At 46.3% G+C, this 19,962-nt stretch overlaps 1 long non-coding RNA gene across 1 annotated transcript in view; it reads left to right on the top strand.

Annotated features, from left to right (window-relative positions):
- The first annotated feature begins 2,980 nt into the window (after positions 1 to 2,980).
- LOC144783106 (uncharacterized) overlaps positions 2,981 to 19,962 on the top strand; it is a 59,795-nt gene continuing 42,813 nt past the window's right edge. The window contains exon 1 of the long non-coding RNA XR_013601405.1: positions 2,981 to 4,160. This is a non-coding gene — a long non-coding RNA (uncharacterized LOC144783106). The remainder of the gene's footprint in view (positions 4,161 to 19,962) is intronic.

Below are 19,962 nucleotides of genomic sequence, written 5' to 3'. Positions count from 1 at the left end.
ACCCCCAACAAGCCCCAATCCAGAAAACAGAAGAGAGGCGGGCCAGCCAGCCAAGGCAGCAGGCCAGGACAGAAACCCGAACCACGCAGGCCAAGAAGAGTAGCACAGGAACCACAGAGCCCTACCACCCAGCACCAACCAGACACCCCCGCACGCACCCGGGGGGGAGGGGGCACGGACAGACAGCCCCAGAGAATATCAGGGCGTCAGAGCGAACACAGGTACACAGGAGCACCCGCCACCAAGCCCATGCAGGAAGCAAGCAGCACGGGGCACCCAAAGTCAGCACCAGGATACCCCAAGGAAGAAGGGACGAAGCACAGCGCGAACGCATACACCCCAGGCAATAGGCCCCAGCACAACCTCGGCACCTCCAGGAGGCACCAGACGCAGGAACAAGGCACGCACCTGAAGGCCCGCCCGCCACCACACCAGGACAGACACCAGCAGGCCAACAGAGCCCCCCAGAAGAAAAAAAGGAGGTGAAAACATCCAGAGCAGGGGCCGACAGCTCAACCTGTAGGACTAACACCACAGACCCCCAGTGCCGGAAAGGACATGGCATCCCAGCGCACGAGACCACAGCAAAATGCCAGAAAAAGGTGAAAGCAAGCAACAAGCAAGGAACCCGCAAAGGAGTCGAAAATATAAGCGACTCGCCCTGAAAAACAGGAAGGAATGCCTGCAGCAAGACAGGGACCTGAGCACCTTGCAACAGGGTCGGCCGTTCCATCCGATATGCCACGCCCACATGGAAAGAAGCCAGGGACCATGAGAACGAAACAATCAACAATGAATACAGGAGCAGCGCAAGGACAGGAAGCAAGGCCAACCACAGAACCGGAGCCTGAAGCCTGAGCCCCGAAACAGCATACTTAGGCTGTGGGGTTTTAGGTTTAAACCTATAATAACTGATAAAACCCCACTAAAAGAGAAATAGCCCTCACTAGTGAAAACATATAAACACTGAAAAAACACCTGAACAACCACAAACTAAATGCCATTCAAAGAAAGGAAAAAGAGAGTGAAAGAGTCATTTTTGTTTTTCCTGAAGGGGAAATACAATGTAACTTTGTTATACAAGCTAGCAGTAAGAAATACTGGGCTAACATTATTCTGCTTGAGATTTGATGTTTAGGGATGCCACTAAAATATTGTTTCTTCTTCCTTTTGGTTTTTTCAGTTTTGTGGACTTTGGTCTAATGATGCAGGGTTTAGAAGCAAGTTTTAGGTCTTGTTTAATTATTTTATAGAGCATCAGGAAATATCAAAAGCATATTTGATATTTTGGCTGTGTTTGATTCTTTCACTGATATTTAAAATGGCTGGTTTCCTAAGAATCTTTCCTAATATGTGTCATCACATTTACCCACAGAGAATGGGTAAAAACCCTTAATACATCAGCCCACAGTTTCTAGTGGGTCAGTATTGATAGTCGGTGAATTGTCAACACCTCAGGCTTTAAACATTCAATGCAAAGTATAGTGACAAGTATATTTATAAAGAGCGCTATCACCAAGCATCTGGGTTAGTGGTAAAAACATGACACCAGACTTTTGGAAAACATGGACTGCAGTGTCACTTGGAATTGGAAAGCTGCAAAAAAGGTTCTTTCCAAGTTCAACAAAGATTGGAGTGATATTGTTTGTATTTGCAGTGATTCAGCTACATATATAAAAAAGTTGTGTGATGACCTGTCAAAATTGATACCCGAGCTGAACTGATTCCCTGTAGGAGATCCTTGCCTCTTGATAGATGGTATGCTAAAAGCATTTTTAAAATCATCAGAGTTAATGAGTGATGCTGTTGACTTTTTAGTCCAATCTGGTAAACTGTTTTCTTATGGACAGGAACTAAAACGTAAATATTTATCATTTCTTGCTTTGTGTGGCATCAAAGAAAGAGTCATCCCAACTGTGTCCTTTAGCTGATTGTTCTCAGTCCAAGGGGCTATGAATGCTATATTATCCATGTGGCAACCGTTTACAGAATTCTAGCTGAGTGATGATGCCATAGACAAGAAATGTGAGGATCTTTGATCGCATATTGATAGTGCACTATTCAATTATTAGAGGAAAACATAACTGCTGTAGTGGACATAATAAAAAAAACTAGAGTCTGAAAAAACCCTTGTCTGCCAAGTGTTCAGCATAATTGGTGTAGATGTGAAACATCTCCTTGAGTGTAGGCTGGGTGACACCTTTAGTGACTTTGGCACTGCAGCGTGTTCCATGTTAGAGTGCTTGCCACTTGGTAAGCAAAGCAATGTTGAAGAGCAATTCCGGAACGTTTATTTTACAATATATGAGAAATGGCTTGCAATGATGCATAGAAATGTCCCTTCACCACCAATGGCCTTTGAAGTCAATGAAATCGCACTGTGATACTCCGTACAAGTTCTAGATCCCATCAGTAAAGGGTAATTTCCTCTGTAGTTTCAAAAGTGCTGCTTCATTTTTGACCGCTTCAATAACTCTGAGGGCATGAACACCTAGCTCAATGCCTTGAGAATCGCAATGTTCAAGTGCACCAGTATTGGCATGGAAAGCTATGTCAGTGGCCAGAGTTAACAAATTGTGTACTGGCTGTTTTGGCGTTGCCCGTCTCAAGTGCCAATGATGAGAGGGCCTTTTCACAGGAATTTACATGGGAAGGAAAGAGTGAGCGCACATGACCAAAGATTCACTGAAGAAGTATTGTATGGTGTACTACAATAAGTTTAATTTGCAAAAATCTATTTGGACCTCATATACAATATACATACACTGACTATATACCATGTTCTATCAGTGCAGAAAGCAAGCAATAATAAAAGTTAAAACGTTCCATAAACAACGGAAAAACACTTTCTCTTTTGTTTTTAGTGGCGCGAAAATGTGTATCCACTGATAAAAACAGTTTTTTAAGATATTGAAATCACTGAAAAACCCCACCAGAATTTACCAAAAATAGAAACTGAAAACAGGAAAGCCTAAGCATACTCCAACAAGAACGGGACAGCCCATCCCAGAGCCGATGAAACCCAACCCCAGGCGAGCCATCAACAAAAGGGCAAAGTTCGGATCAGAGCCGAAAACGACCAGGCATCAAATCTCGGCGCTGCAACAAGGCAAATAACTAACACCAAACTCAGATGCACATGTTATCCAACAGAGGACGAAAAGCGGAGACAGCCACAGGGGGATTCGAACCATTGACACAGATCACCGCAGCAGCAGGAAGCTTTAACCCACCGAGCCACTCAGCCAGGAGAGTCCCAGAACGGGACAGAGGACACCCAGCCAAGGCAGGGGAGCCGCCAGAACCCGCAGCAGCAGCCGCAGAAGGACAGCGCCGGCCCCCGCACCGAGACAGCCGGGGAGGCAGGAAGGGGCCCCAAAGGCACAGAGCCGGCCGGCTAAAGAATCCGAAAATAAGTGCGCCAAGCCACAGAAATACATGACCCCTTTGCACACAACCAACATGAGCAGGGGCGCCTAGCACAGGACACAGAAACGCAGGAAGCACCTTGCCAACACTAAAGACAGGAAGCGTTCCACGCGAGTTTCTCTGGCGGCTCGGGAGCGAGCACGTGTGGGGGGATCGTCTCCGCCGAAGACCTGCACGAACCCACCCAACAGCACCAACATAGCACAGAACAAGGGAACCTTGCAACGTAAACACACAGCAGGAGCACAGCCATCAAGGCACGTCCCCTGGCCAAGCTCGGTAAGACGAGCCCAACACCAAAAGCAAGCGGTGAGAAAGAAAAACCCCGCAAGCGGGACTCACCAAGAGCGGGGGCCCACCTCCAGGAACAAGGCCCCCACTCCACCGCCATCACAGCAAGGAACAGCAGGAGCCCATCCATCCAGGCACGTCCCCCGGCCAAGCACTGGAAGACGAGCCCACGACCCGGAAGCAACATCCCGGCAACTCCAGCCCCAGCCGCAAAGGACCGGCAGGCACACGAAGAGCACAGCAGAACACCTGTACCAAGAGAGACCGACTCCCAGCAAGCCCGGCAGGCCAGGAGGCAGTCCAGGGAACCCCGCGCCCGCACAGCCAGGCAGCCGGGCGGGGGGAAGAAAGAAGAAACGCCACTCCAGCCCAGCAGGAGCCGCACCAGCATACCAACCAATCTGTCGACAGACAGAAAAAAAGAACAGGAGGGCTGCTGGGTAAGTACTGCTTATGTATGTGAGGGGCAGTAGTGGTATCCCAGCATTCCTCTTGTTTTTTTTTCTGTCGGGAGATGGTTATCTCCATAAGTAATGAATGGGCCGAGGACATAAGGGACCTGGGGGTAATTCTTACATTTTGAAAACATACCCTAATCACCTAAAATATTTAATTTCATAAAAAATGCTCACATTCGTCCTCAGTATCAGAGCTGAGTGGGACAATTGTCAATAATGACATGAAAAAAATGAAAAAAATGTTTTGAAAATAAGCTTTTGCGATGGCATCGGTTTGCTAAATTTATTACGAAAAACCTTACGACAGTCTGGCTGTAGCCTTTACTGTCAGAGTCATCGCTTGTAAAATTCTGCAGAATTCATACTTGTACCATGCTTAGCTGTGCAGTAGTAATAGTGTACTGCTTTACACATATGAATGTGTTACCTTTATTATGTGAGGTATCTTAAACTGTCATCAATCCCCTTGTAATTGTTAGATACCTATTCCATCCCAGACTTCGCTTTTGACACATGAATTAATATTTGATATAGTAGCTGACATTTACTTGCCACGTCTAGCGCTGCCAGTCCTGGGTAGGAAACTTTCCCATGGTACATAAAAGAGAAAACATCGGAATTTTCAGAAGTTTATAGAGGATCCGCAAGGAGTGGGACAACAGTTAGAGACAGACTGCAAGGCTAGAGCATAAACAATGATGAGCTTTGACAATGGGGACGTTTTCTGAGCCTTAATTATGTAAAAATCTCAGCTTTTTTTTACAAAAGTGCCGATTTCGATGCCACTTTTTAAAAAATCGTAGCATTTTTACTAAAGTGAAGATTTAGCAGCAAACCGCGAAATTGCGAAATCCTGGAGGGTCTGGTTAATATGCCCAGGTATACAACCGTATTTGGAACAGGTACAGGGAAGCTTTGATCGCATGCTTTTAACTCGCTTTCATTTTGGGACCTTATCTTTCATAGATTGATTATCTTTCCAGGAGTTAATGATTGGTCGAGAAACTTACTCCCATGTCCGTGTGATGACATTTCAACCCAATCTACTAAGCATAATTTTTTGTTCTGTAAATGTTATACACTAGCCAGGAAAAGGTTCTTACTGCCAATTTTGAAGGCCATGGATTTAAGACGTTGTAGAATAGCTTACCTGAAGTTACAATCTTTGGAAAATCAGTTGATTATAAAGGCTATTGCCTTATTTTTAAAAAGTGTTGTTAGGTACAGGAATACAATGTAAAGACAAAAGCTATGTAACTTTTGTTTGTCTGACAGGCTATATATTGAGTTTATCCTGTAACATAAGTGATGGTGTATTTTACCTGAGCTTTTATGATTTTTTTTTAAATCCAATAAAGCTAAATTTGATTTGATTTTTTGAAAAAGGTCAGTATCTTATTTATAGGAAACTGATAATCTGCAAAAAAGGAAGTTCACAAAAATGTTGACATGTTTAAGCAAAAAAGAAGAAACAAGGACAAGCTAGAAGGCGTTAAGAAGAAAAAAGTGGAAGACCTTTTAGATATATGTAGCTGATAACTAATATTTACTCTCAACAAGACGCACAAGTATTTATAATGGTCATCCTTGGAGTTTTAGAAGAAGAAGTACATATTGATGAGTTATTTGGACTGAGTTACAATTGGAGCCATGACTGTAGAGATTGCTCTGTTACATCCACCACTTAAATACATTTTGAGCGATTTCTTAACACTACCAGATTGCAAAACTGTGCCTTTTGACAGATTGATTAAAACGCAAACAAATGTGTTGCAGCCACGTGTTTTGGAATCTTGCGGAATCTGAGGCCAATACTAACATTTTTTGACCCTCCTACGCGTCAGCTTGTGGTGCAGTCTACAATCCTTTCACGATTGGATTACGCAAGCTCTCTGTTTCTGGGAGCTAACCAGACAGAGAAGGTTTGTTTACAACGCGTCCAGAACGCAGCGGCACGTACCTTGACTGCACTTCCCCGGTTCAAATGAGTGACTAACACGCTCTCAAAGCTACACTGGCTTCCTATTGATAAGAGAATCCATTTCAAGACTTTGTGTCTTGCTTTTAAAATTCTGAAAATGGACTCACCCCCTATGCTCTGCCCCTTGATGACGAGGTACTCCCTCCGTTGAGCTCTTAGATCGGTGGGACAGTGTCTGGCTGTGATTCCTCGAGTAAAGCTAGCTTGGATGGGAGGGCGTTCTTACCGCTATCTGGCTGCAAAACTCTGGAATGCCTTACCATTGCAGATCCGGAGTTTAAATGACCTTTTGGCTTTTAGAAAGGCCATCAAGACTCACCTATTTTGTCAGTAGCCGGTTGTGTTATGTTCTTTTATATTGGCTGCGCATGCCTCCTCTCCTCTGATTAAGCGCCGGGATGCCCCTTTGCTGGGGCAGCCGCGCGCTATATAAGAAAGTGTAACATTTATACAGCCATTTACTCACCCATAGAGCTACTTACATACCCATTCAGTCGCCCATACAAATACTCAGATACCCACTCACTTACTCATACATATACTAACTCATGCACTCATTCACCTACACAGTCAGTGAAACAACCACTCATTCACCCATGCAACCACTCATACACTCACTCACTCACCTACACAGCTACTGACACATCCAGTGGCAGACACACTCATCCACTGATGCACTCACTCACTCAACCGGCCATTTGTGCACCCATTCACTCATTCATACAGCCACTCAGATACCTACTCACTCATCCATACAGCCACTTACACAACTACTCACTCACCCATACAGCCACTCACATACCTAGTCACTCACCCATACAGCTATTCATGCACCCTTTCACTCACCCATACAGCCAGTCATTCAACACCCACTCACTCACTCATACAGCAACTCACACACTCACTTACTTGCATATAAATATACTAACACATGCATTCATATACCTATACAGTGACTGACACAACTACACACTTACCCATACAGCTACTCATACACCCACTGACTTTCAAAGTACAGCCACTCATACACCCACTCAGTCACCATTACAGATAATCAGACACTCACTCATTCACCCATACAGCTAGTCATGCACCCACTCGCTCACCCGTACAACCACTCACACTCCCATTCATTCACCCACACACCACTCACACACCCATTCACTCACCCATACGTATACTCAAACACCCACTCACTTAATGATACAGCCAGTGATGCACTCTTTTACTCACTCACACAGCCATTCACACACCAACTCAGTCACCTATACAGATACTCAGATGCCCACTCATTTACTTATACAGATACTACGACATTCACTCATGCACCTATACATTCACTGACACAACCATTCATTCACCTATACAACCACTCATACACTCACTCACTCACCCATGCAGCTCCAGACACACCCAGTGACAGAACCACTCAACCACTCATCCACTGATGTACTCACCTATACAGCCACTCACACACACACACACACTCACTCAACCATACAGTCATTCATGCACCCTTTCACTCACTCATGCAGCCACTCAGACACCAACTCACTCCCCTATACTGCCACTTACACAGCCACTCACTCACCCATACAGCCATTCACTCAGTCACCCATACAGCCACTCATGCAGCCACTCACTCATCCATATAACTACTGACACACACACTCACTCCGTCTTACAGCCTCTGACACAGCCACTCAATCACCTACTCAGCTACTAACACACCCACTCACTCACCCATACAAGCCACTCATGGACCCACTTACTCACCCATGCAGCCACTCACACATGCACTCGGCCACCCATACAGGAACTCATGCATCCTTTCACTCACCCATACAGATACTCACAGAGCCACTTAATGATGCAACCACTCTTGTGCACGTTCACTTACCCATATAGCTCTTACACACCCACTTACTCACTTATACAGTAACTCATAGATGTACTCACTCACCAATACAGGCACTGACATATATACTCATTGACCAATACATCTGCTCCCACACCCTGTCACTCACCAATATACTCACTCACACAAAGACAAACATAACAAGACATATTCACACTGTTACAAATATATATATATATATATATATATATATATATATATATATATATATATATATATATATATATATATATATATATATATATTTGTAACAGTGTGAATATGTCTTGTTATATATATATATATATATATATATATATATATATATATATATATATATATATATATATATATATATAATTATTCTCTCTTAAACCAAATGGGTGGTTCTAATAAGAGCTGTTTTTTAAAACCTTGTTTGTATTTTCTATTGGTTTGGGGGTTATTTGGTGTTTTGTTTAAGTTTCTTGAAAAAAACTTTAACCACAGTGCTTGCTAATGAAAACCAGAATCCTTGCAGAAGTTACTGGGGGGAAAAAAACGAACACTTATGAGTATTAATGATCTGAATAATAGCAAGGATAGATTGCTTCCTCATTGTCAAAGTAGGCTTACGTTTGAGGCAAAACTGTCCAACTGCAGCAAATTGCTGGACACTAGGAGATGGATCTGATGACAGCAATGGGTAAGATGAGGTGTTCTGTTGCGCATCATCTCTAACAGATGTTTGTTCCCTGCTTTCTCTCTTAGAACAATGGCTTTTTAAAAAGTTGTATTTATTGACATTTTGAAGAAGGTCAACCATACAACTCAACAGGCCAGCATGTTAGCAATTTATATCAGGATTCAAGATAGTCACAGTCAATCAATTACACAACAATTTCTTATTAACCCACGTTTCATACGCCAACACCCAATAGGAGCATAGCTATTTTACATCCAGTTGTCTCTTGACTAATAATAATAAGCATTTCAGAGTATCACATAGAGGGTCTAAAATTATGTAGGCACATCCAAACAAACCCATTGATCCTAGGGATTAAAGAAAGGCAGCAGGGCAAAAACAGGCAAAAACCAATAGCAATCACATCGAAACACAAGTTGGATTTTCGCTTGTCTGTGCTTCCTCAGTAGGGTTGTGCTGTTCTCCTGCCCAAACTACGAATGGTTCCCAAATGTCACGTGGTCTTGAAGTAGGGGGCATGAGCTCCCAGAAAGTATTTAATTGTGTGTGGCCATAGGTAATATCTTTAATCCACTCCTTAATTGAGGGCACCCTCCTCCTTCCCCAATGTACTGCAACTTGACGTTTAGCAAACAGCAGGAGAAGTGCATGTAGTTTGCGCAGCTTATCTGGGGTGTCTTTGACATAGCATAATAAGCCCAGTGTGGGGGATGGAGCGACTGACGTTCCGATAATTTGGTTTACTTTTTTTTTTTTTAAGTTCAAAAAAGATTTTATTGAATAACAAGAGGTGTCAATACAATATACATAGGCAATATAAGAAGAAGAAAAGAAACAAAAACAATTCAGAGAAATAGTGCATAAAGAGCAAAAAATAAATTGGCTGTAAAAGGAATAAATGAGGTTATATCCCAAGAAAATGAAAAACAACAATGAGAAAATCTGTTAAAAGGTAAAAAGTATTGGAACAATAAGGTCAATCAAGGGGGTTTGGAAACTTCTTGCTGAATGGGTGACAAATTAGATGATTTCTTAGCACAAGTATCAAAATGTAATGTTATGGGAAGCCATAAATTAGCACGTTTAGTCGCCATGTGAAGAGGGAAAACAAAGGCAGTATCCAACCTATGGTTATGACAGACATTATACCACCAGGCTTTAAAAGAAATATTTGCAAAACTCTTCCAGTTAACAGTAATTTGTTGAAATGCAACTGCTATTAATAAATCAATGATTCGCACATCAACATTCATGTGATCCCAACAAGTAGAGAGACTGCCTAGAAAAATGTGTGTAAAAGAAAAAGGAATTTGAGTGTGAAAGATAACATTAATTTGTGACCAAATTTGTTTCCAAAAGTCGTGAATGACATTGCAAGAAAAGAGCATATGGAATAAAGTTGCATTGGGTGAGTAACAGGACCAACAGAGGTCAGGAACGGAAGAGAATTTCTTATTGAGCGATTGTGGTGTAAAAAGGAGTCTATTGTATATGAAAAATAATGTTTGGGTCAGAGTAGCAGATCTAGAGGACTTGCGAATTTTGATCCATAATTTATCCCACAAAGGGATTAGCCAAGAGGTCGCAAAGTCGCGCTCCCATTGTTCCTCAACTTTGGATTTTTGACGAGGAGAAGGTATGGAGCGGAGGAATGAGTAAATGAGGGAGGCCTTGGAGTTAACAGCTAAGAAAGAATGTAAATGTGAGCTACGGTCGGGAGGCGGGGAAAAGTTATGAGAGTGCTGTTTGGTTCACTGATATAAAAATTGTGGACCAGAATGCAGCAATCTTCAGGCAATCCCACGCCATATGGAGAAACACGGCTGTGGTGTACCCACAGCGCCAGCAACAGCCATCTACCCTGAGCCCTATACGATACAGACCAACAGGCGTCCTATAGAATCTGTGTAGATATTTAAAGTGAATCAACTGAAGTCTGTAGTTAGGGTAAAGTTTAGTAAGCTGCTCACAGCAGAAGCCCTATTGAGCCTCAGTCAGCGGAGTAGGGAGCTCGTAATTCCAACTCTGGAGGGCTCTAGGTTTCACCAGCGGGCACTATTTTGCATGTGTGTGTAGAGACGCGTAATAAGTTTACGGGGAGAAGGGAATCTCAACAGGTTCTCCAATGCGGACAAAGGTGGTGGGGCCATCAGAAAATCCTCCCAGAGTGCACGACAGGCCGTGCGCAACTTGTGACATAAGAATAGCTCAGCAAAGGGTATCGCCTGTCCCACAGCTGCATCTGGGGGGGGCCAGAACGTGTCTCCCGGGTAAAGGTCCGCAAAAGTGTGAAGCTTCATCTTCTGTATCAGTGTCTTGCCAACACCATCCTGAATGCAAAGTAGCATGGGGTTCTGTGCCAGTGAGATGGAGGGGGCATACAATATTGGGATACCCGCTCTCTTGAGCAACTCGTGCCATGCCCAACGCAGTGTCCCAGAGGTGTCTATAATTCTGCGGGGGCGTTGTGACGATTGGTAAAGCGCGACCCTGAGCGGGACAGGTGCCACCGCGTCAGTCTCAACTACCACATGGGTTTGGAAGGGCGTCGTCTGAACCCAATAGTGCAGGAATTGGGCCTGAGCGCAAAGCGCATAGAGTTGCATATCCGGAGCACCCAAACCTTCCTGCCTCAACGGGAGCGTCAGTAAATCCCAGGAGATTCTGGCATGTCCTTGTAGGAAGGTAGATCCCTGACTATGGTTGCCCCCAACTTTTTGCCTGGTGTTTTGCTGGTTTTCTGACTTAGTTGACCTGGGGCCCTGCTATTCAGGACCCCAGGCCTACTGCTCTCTCTGTAAAATGGATTCCATGTACCTTAGGTACATATCTAATTGGATACTGAGTCACCTTATCAGTCCCTGTACAGAGTACCTTAGGTACCCAGGGCATAGGTGTACCAAGGGCCTACCAGGGGCTGCAGCATGTATTATGCCACCCCTGGCTGGCCATCCAAATCTGACACAACTGGCTGCACGACAGCTGGGGCAAGGTGGTGTAATCACCCTTTGCTTTAGATATAGTATTCCTATATCTAACCCTAAAATGGACACATATATTCCTATCAGTCACTCCTATGGCAGGCCTTAACAATCCTGAAGGCAGAGTGCGTGGAATAATGTGAAATGGTGCTCTGGCATGAGCTGAGCCCGGTTGCAGCTTGCGGAACCAAGTCCTAATAGCTGTTCCATGATAACGCTATACCATATACTCTTAAGTGCATTATGTACCTCGCGGTCATATGCTAACTTTGGTATAACATTATCAAAACATGTCGAGTAAGGTGTCATACGAATTGGAATACTAACCCCTCGCCAATTCTGGCGACGGGGTTAGCATTCCACCCTTCTAGAGGGACACGACATGTTGGTAACCTGTAACCCCGGTTAACGTCTGACATAGCCTCAGCTCCACAAGATGGATGCTGCCACCGAGACACAAGTCTGCCCTCCTGCTGCTGGGAGTCCTCCCAGTGCGGGAGGCAAGGACAAAGGGTTTCCTGCCAGGGGCGGTGCCAGCACCGTCCCAGACAGGATTTTGTGTATCCTAGGTAGGCAGGGCTTTAGAGGAAGGTGACTGCAAGTGGCACCCCGGTGCTCACTGTGCATATGCCGGCTAGAACCAGTTCCAGGGGCACACCAGCCCCTGAGCTAGGGAAAGCCCGGCATGGGAGAGGGGTGTAACCACCCCCCTCCTAGTCCCACCCATAGGGCAGGACTTAGTCGCGTGCCAGCCCCCTTTTTCAGGATAAAGGTAGGAGCAGGCCCCCTTCCAAATTAGATCATCTTTGAATCCTGAACTGACTTTCCACGAAAGGAACTCAAGACTCTTCTCAAGATTTCTCCCTTGTGACTAAGGAGTAGTCACCCTGCAGCAGCAGGCACCATCCAAGCATCGCGGTCTGCTGTAAGTCTCTCCTCCGGATCAAGACTGCCCAGCTCGACGAGAACTGGCTTCCCTGGCACCTCTGACCTCTACCTGCATCTTCAGCCCAGCTGAGACCCGTGGGTGTGACGAGACCTCGAGGGACCGGCCATCTTCAAGACTGCACGACGCTTGCCCAGCACGACCACCGAGTGACCCTCGACCGAGTGCTTTGGGGTAAGAGAAGCCCCGACCCTGAGCAGCTCCAGCACCGAAGTTCAGCCCCCTTGCATCCACGAGATCTGCGTGGGGCCCTTCTGCTCTTTGCTGCTCACAGCGTTGTCCAGGTCACTTGCCCGTTGGCTAGTGGCCCTCTGACGACGAACTTCGACGACAAACACCGCTGGTCTGGTTGCTCCAGACTGGCCCTTGCTCCCCTCCAACAGAGGAGCACCCTGGACCCTCCTGGTCCACTCCAGACGCCATTTTAAGTCCACCGCATGGGCTTGCATTTGCCAAGAGTTGTTGCCCCAATCCTGGGTCCAGCGACGTCGACAGCAGATATCTTCGTGGGACAGCTCGCACCTCCATCCTGGTCGCCGACAACGCCTCCTGGTCCGAGAGACTGCAGAGCCCAGCAGCGCCCACTCACCTGGTCGAGGTGACTTCGTCCGGTGCCACTCTGGTGCCCACCTAAATCACTGGCTAGTGATTCAGAACTTGGTCCCCTCTGCTTACAGGTCTTCCTCTTCCCCGATCCAGGCTTGGATCTCCACGAACTTCTTCACTGGTCGCCTGCCAGCAACTTCTTCCTTCAGGCTCCTGGTTCATCAACGAAGAAACCCGACGACATTTGAACCCTATGCAGCCGCAGCCCCTGGGCTAGGTAAACCGAGTACTCCGGTGCTCCAGCGTAGACCAACTCTTTAAGTGTCTAGATCCACTTTCGTTTTTGACCTACCTAGTCGGGTTCGCCCGAAAACACTAACTTTGCTTTTACTAGCCTCCATAGACTTTTTTCCGCCTTACGCGTGAGAGTTCCCACTCTGCACACGATGTCCCTAGGCCTCCTGCTTGTAATCTAAAGGTTCAGTAGTCCAGTCTTAGCGATCCTAAAGCCTATGAGAATAGTTACTTACCTGCTAGTAATTTGCATTCCACTTTTGTAGTATATGGTTTTTCGTGCCCCTCGGGCATTTGTGTAAATTGTGCGACTTTAAGTATTTCTTTAAGAGTTTTGTTGTGTGCTTAGCTCCCTGTCTCATAAAGAGCCAGGGTAGTCTTGTTATAAATAAATATACTTTATTTTTCATAACAACTTGTGTGGTGTCCTTTCACTTGGTGTTCAAGGGGTAAATGTGATGGTAAAACAGCTGGCTTAACACGCCCTCTAGAGTTTAGCCTAAAGACTGCACGTGTCCATGCTACTAGGATAGCTGGTCTATCAGGTTGACTTACAACCAGACATCAATAAGGGTTGTTTGGACTGATACATAGTGTTCACTAGAATAGTGAGCACTGCATATCAGGCCAACTTCTCACAGTCCTCCCGCCCACACCCGGGAGACCAGCTGCGACCTCAGGGAGTTAAAAAAGTGCTGCGTAAGGGGGATCGGGATGATAAAAAATATATACAAAAACTTTTTTAAGTTAACCATTTTAGCCAAAGTAATCTTCCCAGTCAGGGATAGCGGAAGCCTAGGCCATAGTTTAACCTTCTCCTACAATCATGTGACAGCCCATCCATAATTTAAATTCCACATCTCCTGCGTGATCCGGCTGATCCATATGCCCAAATATTTGACCACCTTGGCCTCCGACTTTAAAGGGAACTCAGAGGTCATCTGAGGTGTATCATCCATTAGTGGAAACATCACAGACTTGGCCCAGTTAATGAAGATACCAGCCAGGCCTCCGTAGTGGATAAATTCCCTTAAAATGGGGTCTAGATTCACCTCTGGATCGACAATGTAAAGAGTTACATCGTCCACGTAAAGCAAAATGAGGAGACTCCTGGTACTGAACCCTATACCTCGAGCTGTGTGATGTTGCCTGATGCGTTGCCTGATGCATGCAGCCAGGGGCTCCATCGCAATCGCGAAAAGCAAAGGAGAGAGAGAGAGACACCCCTGCCTGGTGCCACATGAAATTGGGAAGGAATCCAAGATTAAGCTGTTCACCCTGATCCGTGCGGTGGGTAGGGTGTATAACAGCCAAATGCGCTTAATGAAGAGCGGGCTAAATCCTATATGGCCTAATAGAGCAAACAAATAAGGCCACTCGAGCATATCAAACGCCTTGGTGGCGTCTAAAAAAAATGCAGCGTGCACATCTGTGTGTATATGGTGCAGCACCGAGAAGACAGTCCGCAAATTATGAGAGGTCGACCTCCTGGGGATAACCCCCGACTGGTCGGGGAGAGCAATAATAGGAAGTAAAGGCTTCAACCTGTTGGCAATCAGCTTGGCAAGGATTTAACATCCACATTTATCATTGATAATGGCCTATAGGAGTCTATCTCCGTTTCTGGCTTTCCGGGTTTAAGTAGGGTAATAATTATCGCTTCCCTCATGGATGGAGGTAAGACACCATCTTCTAGAGCCTCCTCATACAATGCCAACAATCGAGGTGCTAACTCCTCCACGTACGTCTTATAAAAGGAGGTGGTAGGACTGTCAAGCCCAGGGGCCTTATCTAGTGGAACTTTTTATGACCTAGGCAACATTTTCTACAGTAAATGGGAGATCCATATATTCTCTGTGATTTTGATTGAACCAAAGGAGTGCGAGTGAGTCAAGGAAGGGTTGCATTCCCTTGGGGCATGCTTCCTGGGTTGCAGTATAAAGGTGAGAATAAAAAGTGGAGAATACATCCAGAATTTCTGCCTGACCTCTGATGGCAGTACCCTGTGTGGTGTGCAGTTTGTGAATAAACGCAGTGGCTCTAGGGGGTCGGATCATACCAGCCAGCGTGCGTCCCGGTCTATCGCCCTCCCCATACCGCCACGCCTCCGCGTATTTTCCCAGGAATTTAACTTCACGCTGTGCCTCCTCAGCAAAATCTAACAATTTAGATTTCAGGAGAGCCATAGTGTTGGGCTCGTTTGTGGAATAGAATTTCTGTTCAAGCTCTTTTATTTGAACTTCCAGTGAGGTAATGGTCTTCAATACTCCCGCCTGATGGGCAATGCACTGTCCCCTGATAACCACCTTAAACGCCTCCCAGAGAGAGGCCTCAGTATCTACTGAACCCATATTGAGAGTAAAATAGTCGGTGATATCGTCCGTATTTCCTCCTTAAAAGCCTCATTGAGCAGGGCATGTGGCAGGAGAATGCAAGGGGAAGTGAACCTGGGAGCTTCAGTTACAACAGACATGGTGCGTGGTCCGATAGGGAATGCGGTAGGTGCAAGGCATCAGAGGTCCAAGTGGCTATATCTCGTGAGACCAACCAGAAGTCCAACCGGGACCAAGTGCTGTGGTGATCAGAAATACATGTACCCTCCCTAACCAAGGGATGTCTCCTACGCCATATGTTGATTAAATCCCCATCAGAGATTATAGCATTCAATGCGGCACTAGCAGCCGGGTGTAAGGAACGAGCCTCTCCCCACCTGTCCATGTCATCATCTAGGATAGCATTAAATCCTCTCCCCATAAAATTGTACTGCAACCAGTTGCTCTAACCCTGGTCCAAATGTCCTGAAAGAAGCTGGGGGAATCTACATTGGGGCCATACACCGCTACTATTACCAGGGAAATGCCTCTCAAGACACCTTGTATGAGGATGTACCTTCCTTCGGGATCCCAGTGAACTTCACCCTCCCGCCAGTCCACACCTCGCCTAATCAGCACAGCCTGGGCGTAATTGGAGTATATGGTGGAGTGCACGTTCCCCCACCTGTTGTGCCGGAGCCTCTGGGATGGTATGACATTGAGATGCGTCTTCTGCAATAAACACACGTCTATATTATGTCTGGATAAATAAGCATGCACAAGTCTGGATTCCCTGCTGTCATTTAGCCCTCTAATGTTCCATGTGAGAAAATTTAGTGCATTGACGTGAAGGCATGAGATGTACGCAGAAAAAAGAGATGTGAGCATTCACAATGTTTTGTCTTCCAATTACAAACCGTGCAATCTAACCGACAAGATACAATCATTCTGGCAATAAACAAGAACACAATCCCTGCCCTCCACCCAGCACCCACTCCAACCCCCCAATCAGGTTGTAGAATACCCACCCCAAAGTAAACAAAACAAATAAACATATAGCAATACAGGGAAACTTTCCATGGGGGCACAGTGGCATTGGCAACCACCCCCGTTCGAACAGGGTGGCTGGGAGTACTGCGGAGTGAGCTGCAAGTCCATGTCATCAGTATAAAATTCCACAAGACGAACTTAGCAGCAGCAGAACATACAGAACCCCCCAAGCCTGCAGCATGGCATCTCCAACATCCAGGCTAATGAGCAATACGATACCCATGTCAGTCATTGTTGCTAAGATGGTTGGCTGTAGACATCTCAGCTCCCCGGATTTCTTTGTTCCTCTTTCCCCCAACATGTTTGGCAAAATTCATGGCGGACTTTGCATCTGTAAAGAAATGGGCTGTGCCATCATATGAGACCTTTAACTTGGCTGGGTGCAACAGGGAATAAGGGATCTGTGCTTGCAAAAGGATACATTTGGCAGGGAGGAATTCACGTTGTGGCACCTGCACAGCCGGGGTAAAGCCAGGATAAAACAATATGGTATTGCATGTGTGCAAAATTTGGCCTTTCTCCCTAGCCAGTCTCAGGATAAGATCTCTATCTTGATAGTTTAAGAGTAAAGCCAGTATAGGTCTGGGTGTTGCCCAAATTGGAGGCTTCAGCCCCAGAGTCCTCTCCACCATGAAGACGGAGGACAAGTGGGGATCAAAGAGTTCATGAAGTAAGTCCATTATGAAGGTTTCCATCTTAGATATGGCAGTCGTTCCTGGGATTCCAATAATGCGTAGGTTGTTTCTATTTTTATTTTATTTATTTTAAAGGTTTTATATAGCGCTGGCTAGACCCGGAGGTATCAGATCGCTTTACATGAGCATCAGATCATAGTTACAGGTTACTTTGTTACAAACGTTACACACTTATTAGAGCATGTCAACATAGTTACTTGTAAGGTCGAGATAAACAATAAGCACAAATACGTAAGGGGAAAAGCAGTCAGGGTGAAAGATTCAGGCGAGGGGGAAGGAGCTGGGGAAGTAGACAGGTTATGAAGGCAGGAAAGAGGAGGGGAAGGGCGACGGGGACACAAACCGGTAGACGAGTCAAAGCAAAGTCAAAAGTCCAGTAAACTGTGATCCCAGGGGAAGTGGTATCACTTCACTATCTCAGTTGCGGGAGGCTCCCTTTACGCAGTGAACTCTCTCAGAGGGGTCTCTGAGACTCCAAGGCCTACAAATTGGATCCTTCCCCAAAAAGGGGAGAGGGAATGCTTTGGCAAGGGTTGCCATACCATACCTCAGCTGAGAGTGGCTTCCTTGGCGCAGTGGACCCTCTCAGCGGGTTCGCTGAGACTCCAGATTATAAATATTGAATCTTTCCCCAACAAGGGGAGAAGGAGTGCTTAGTCAAAGGGCACAAGGACAGGGGGCTAGACTCGCAAGCAAGATGAGAGATTTAGGGGAGAGGGGATAGGAGCTAGGAGCTAGAGAGGTAGACAAATAGAGAAAGAGAACTAAATGAGAACAAATTTAATTAATGAGTTATTATATAGTGCTGGCTAGACCCGAACGAATCAGAGCACTTTACATGAGACGACTAGGATTGAAACCGGTTGGAGAATGAAACCTGTATGAGTAAAGAAAGAGTGTGAAAACCTGCTAGGGACAGGATCGCTGGAAATGTAAACAAAAATGTAAACTTGCAGCAAGGTGGGGAGGGAAAACTGCAGGAGAAAAAGGGTGGAACCTAAAAACGAAAAGGAGGGAATCCTGTAACAGTCTTGTCTTCCCTGGACCGGAATCAAGCATGATTGATTCCGGTCCAGGGAAGATATGGCTTGGCAGTTCGGGCTGGACTGTTCCCACGAGGCACAGGGTTACAACTGATTTGCATATGGCCATGTCTGAACTGGGGTGGCGTCGTGAGCAAAATAACAATGGATTAAACCCAGATCTGTGACTGGGGGTGAATGTTTAGCCAATGTGCAACATTCTGGTTATCACCTTGTGTGTTTTGCTGTTCGCCCTATGTGGGAAGGGTATCCCCAGACGTGTGTCCCGTGCTCAAAACGCCACTGGAGTCAAGCTATCCTGGCTGATGATGGCTGATAGCCGAAACCGGTCCTAGGATGCTTGATTCCTGTCCAGGGAAGAAATGGCTTGGCAGTCGGGCTGGACTGTTCCCATGAGGCAGAGGGTCAAGACTGATTTGCACATGGCCATGTCTGAACTGGGGTGGCGTGGTGAGCAAAATAACGATGGATTAAACCCAGATATGTGACTGCGGGTGAATGTTTTGCCTATGTGCAGCACACCGTCCATCACCTTGTGTGTTTTGAAGTTCAAGAAAGGCGAGATGGAACCCAGCCCAACACGTCGTCACACAACTCCCAGAGGGCAGCCCTGCGTGCGCCTATGCTTCTCTCCCTATATGCCACCCATTACAACCACGGCCGGGCTCGCCCCCTCCGCCACCAGACACTTCACTTCTACACGGCTGTGCAGCCCGGCAATTCACACAGACCTCCCAGTGGCCTCTTATTTCTTCTGCACGCTACCAAAATCTTTTTCAGGGCTTCACCTCTGAAGACTGCTGTCCCAGAACGGCCAATCCGCAGAAATCAGGGCTGCATGGGGCAATGCGGCACGAAATGCAAAGCAGGGTGGTAGGCACAATGCGTAAAGGGCCCCCAGGGGCCACAGCCAGGAGTTTGCGCGTCGACAAGTGTGACCCTCGGTAGGGACAGCAGTAGTCCCAGCCGCGCCCAAACTTAGCCTAAATGGAACTTGGCTATAAAATGGCAGTCGAAGTGTGCAGGGCACCACTCGTCCTCATTTCCGAGTAAAGTGTCTGTAACAATATACCCCGTGGCTACAACTGAGGGGCAAAGCAGCGATGGGGATGCCCCTCTGCAAGGGCAGCCAGGCCTCTCAGCCGCTCCTGGTCTCAAAATGGCAGTCTCGATGTATAGGGCACCGCTTTCCTCTCACAACGCACCGCACCAACACAGGTGTCTGCAGCGAAACTGCAACGGTCTCGAACGCTGGAGCGGTTCCAAGAACAGCCATCTGCCAGGGCATCCATCCTCCACAGCCGCGCTGGGTCCCAGCTGCAATGCAGCGTGGCCCCAGAATGTCCGTCGCAAT

This window comes from Lissotriton helveticus, chromosome 9 (assembly GCF_964261635.1).
Source record: "Lissotriton helveticus chromosome 9, aLisHel1.1, whole genome shotgun sequence".
Lineage (NCBI taxonomy): Eukaryota > Metazoa > Chordata > Amphibia > Caudata > Salamandridae > Lissotriton > Lissotriton helveticus.
This window is presented reverse-complemented; position numbering and strand designations above follow the sequence as displayed.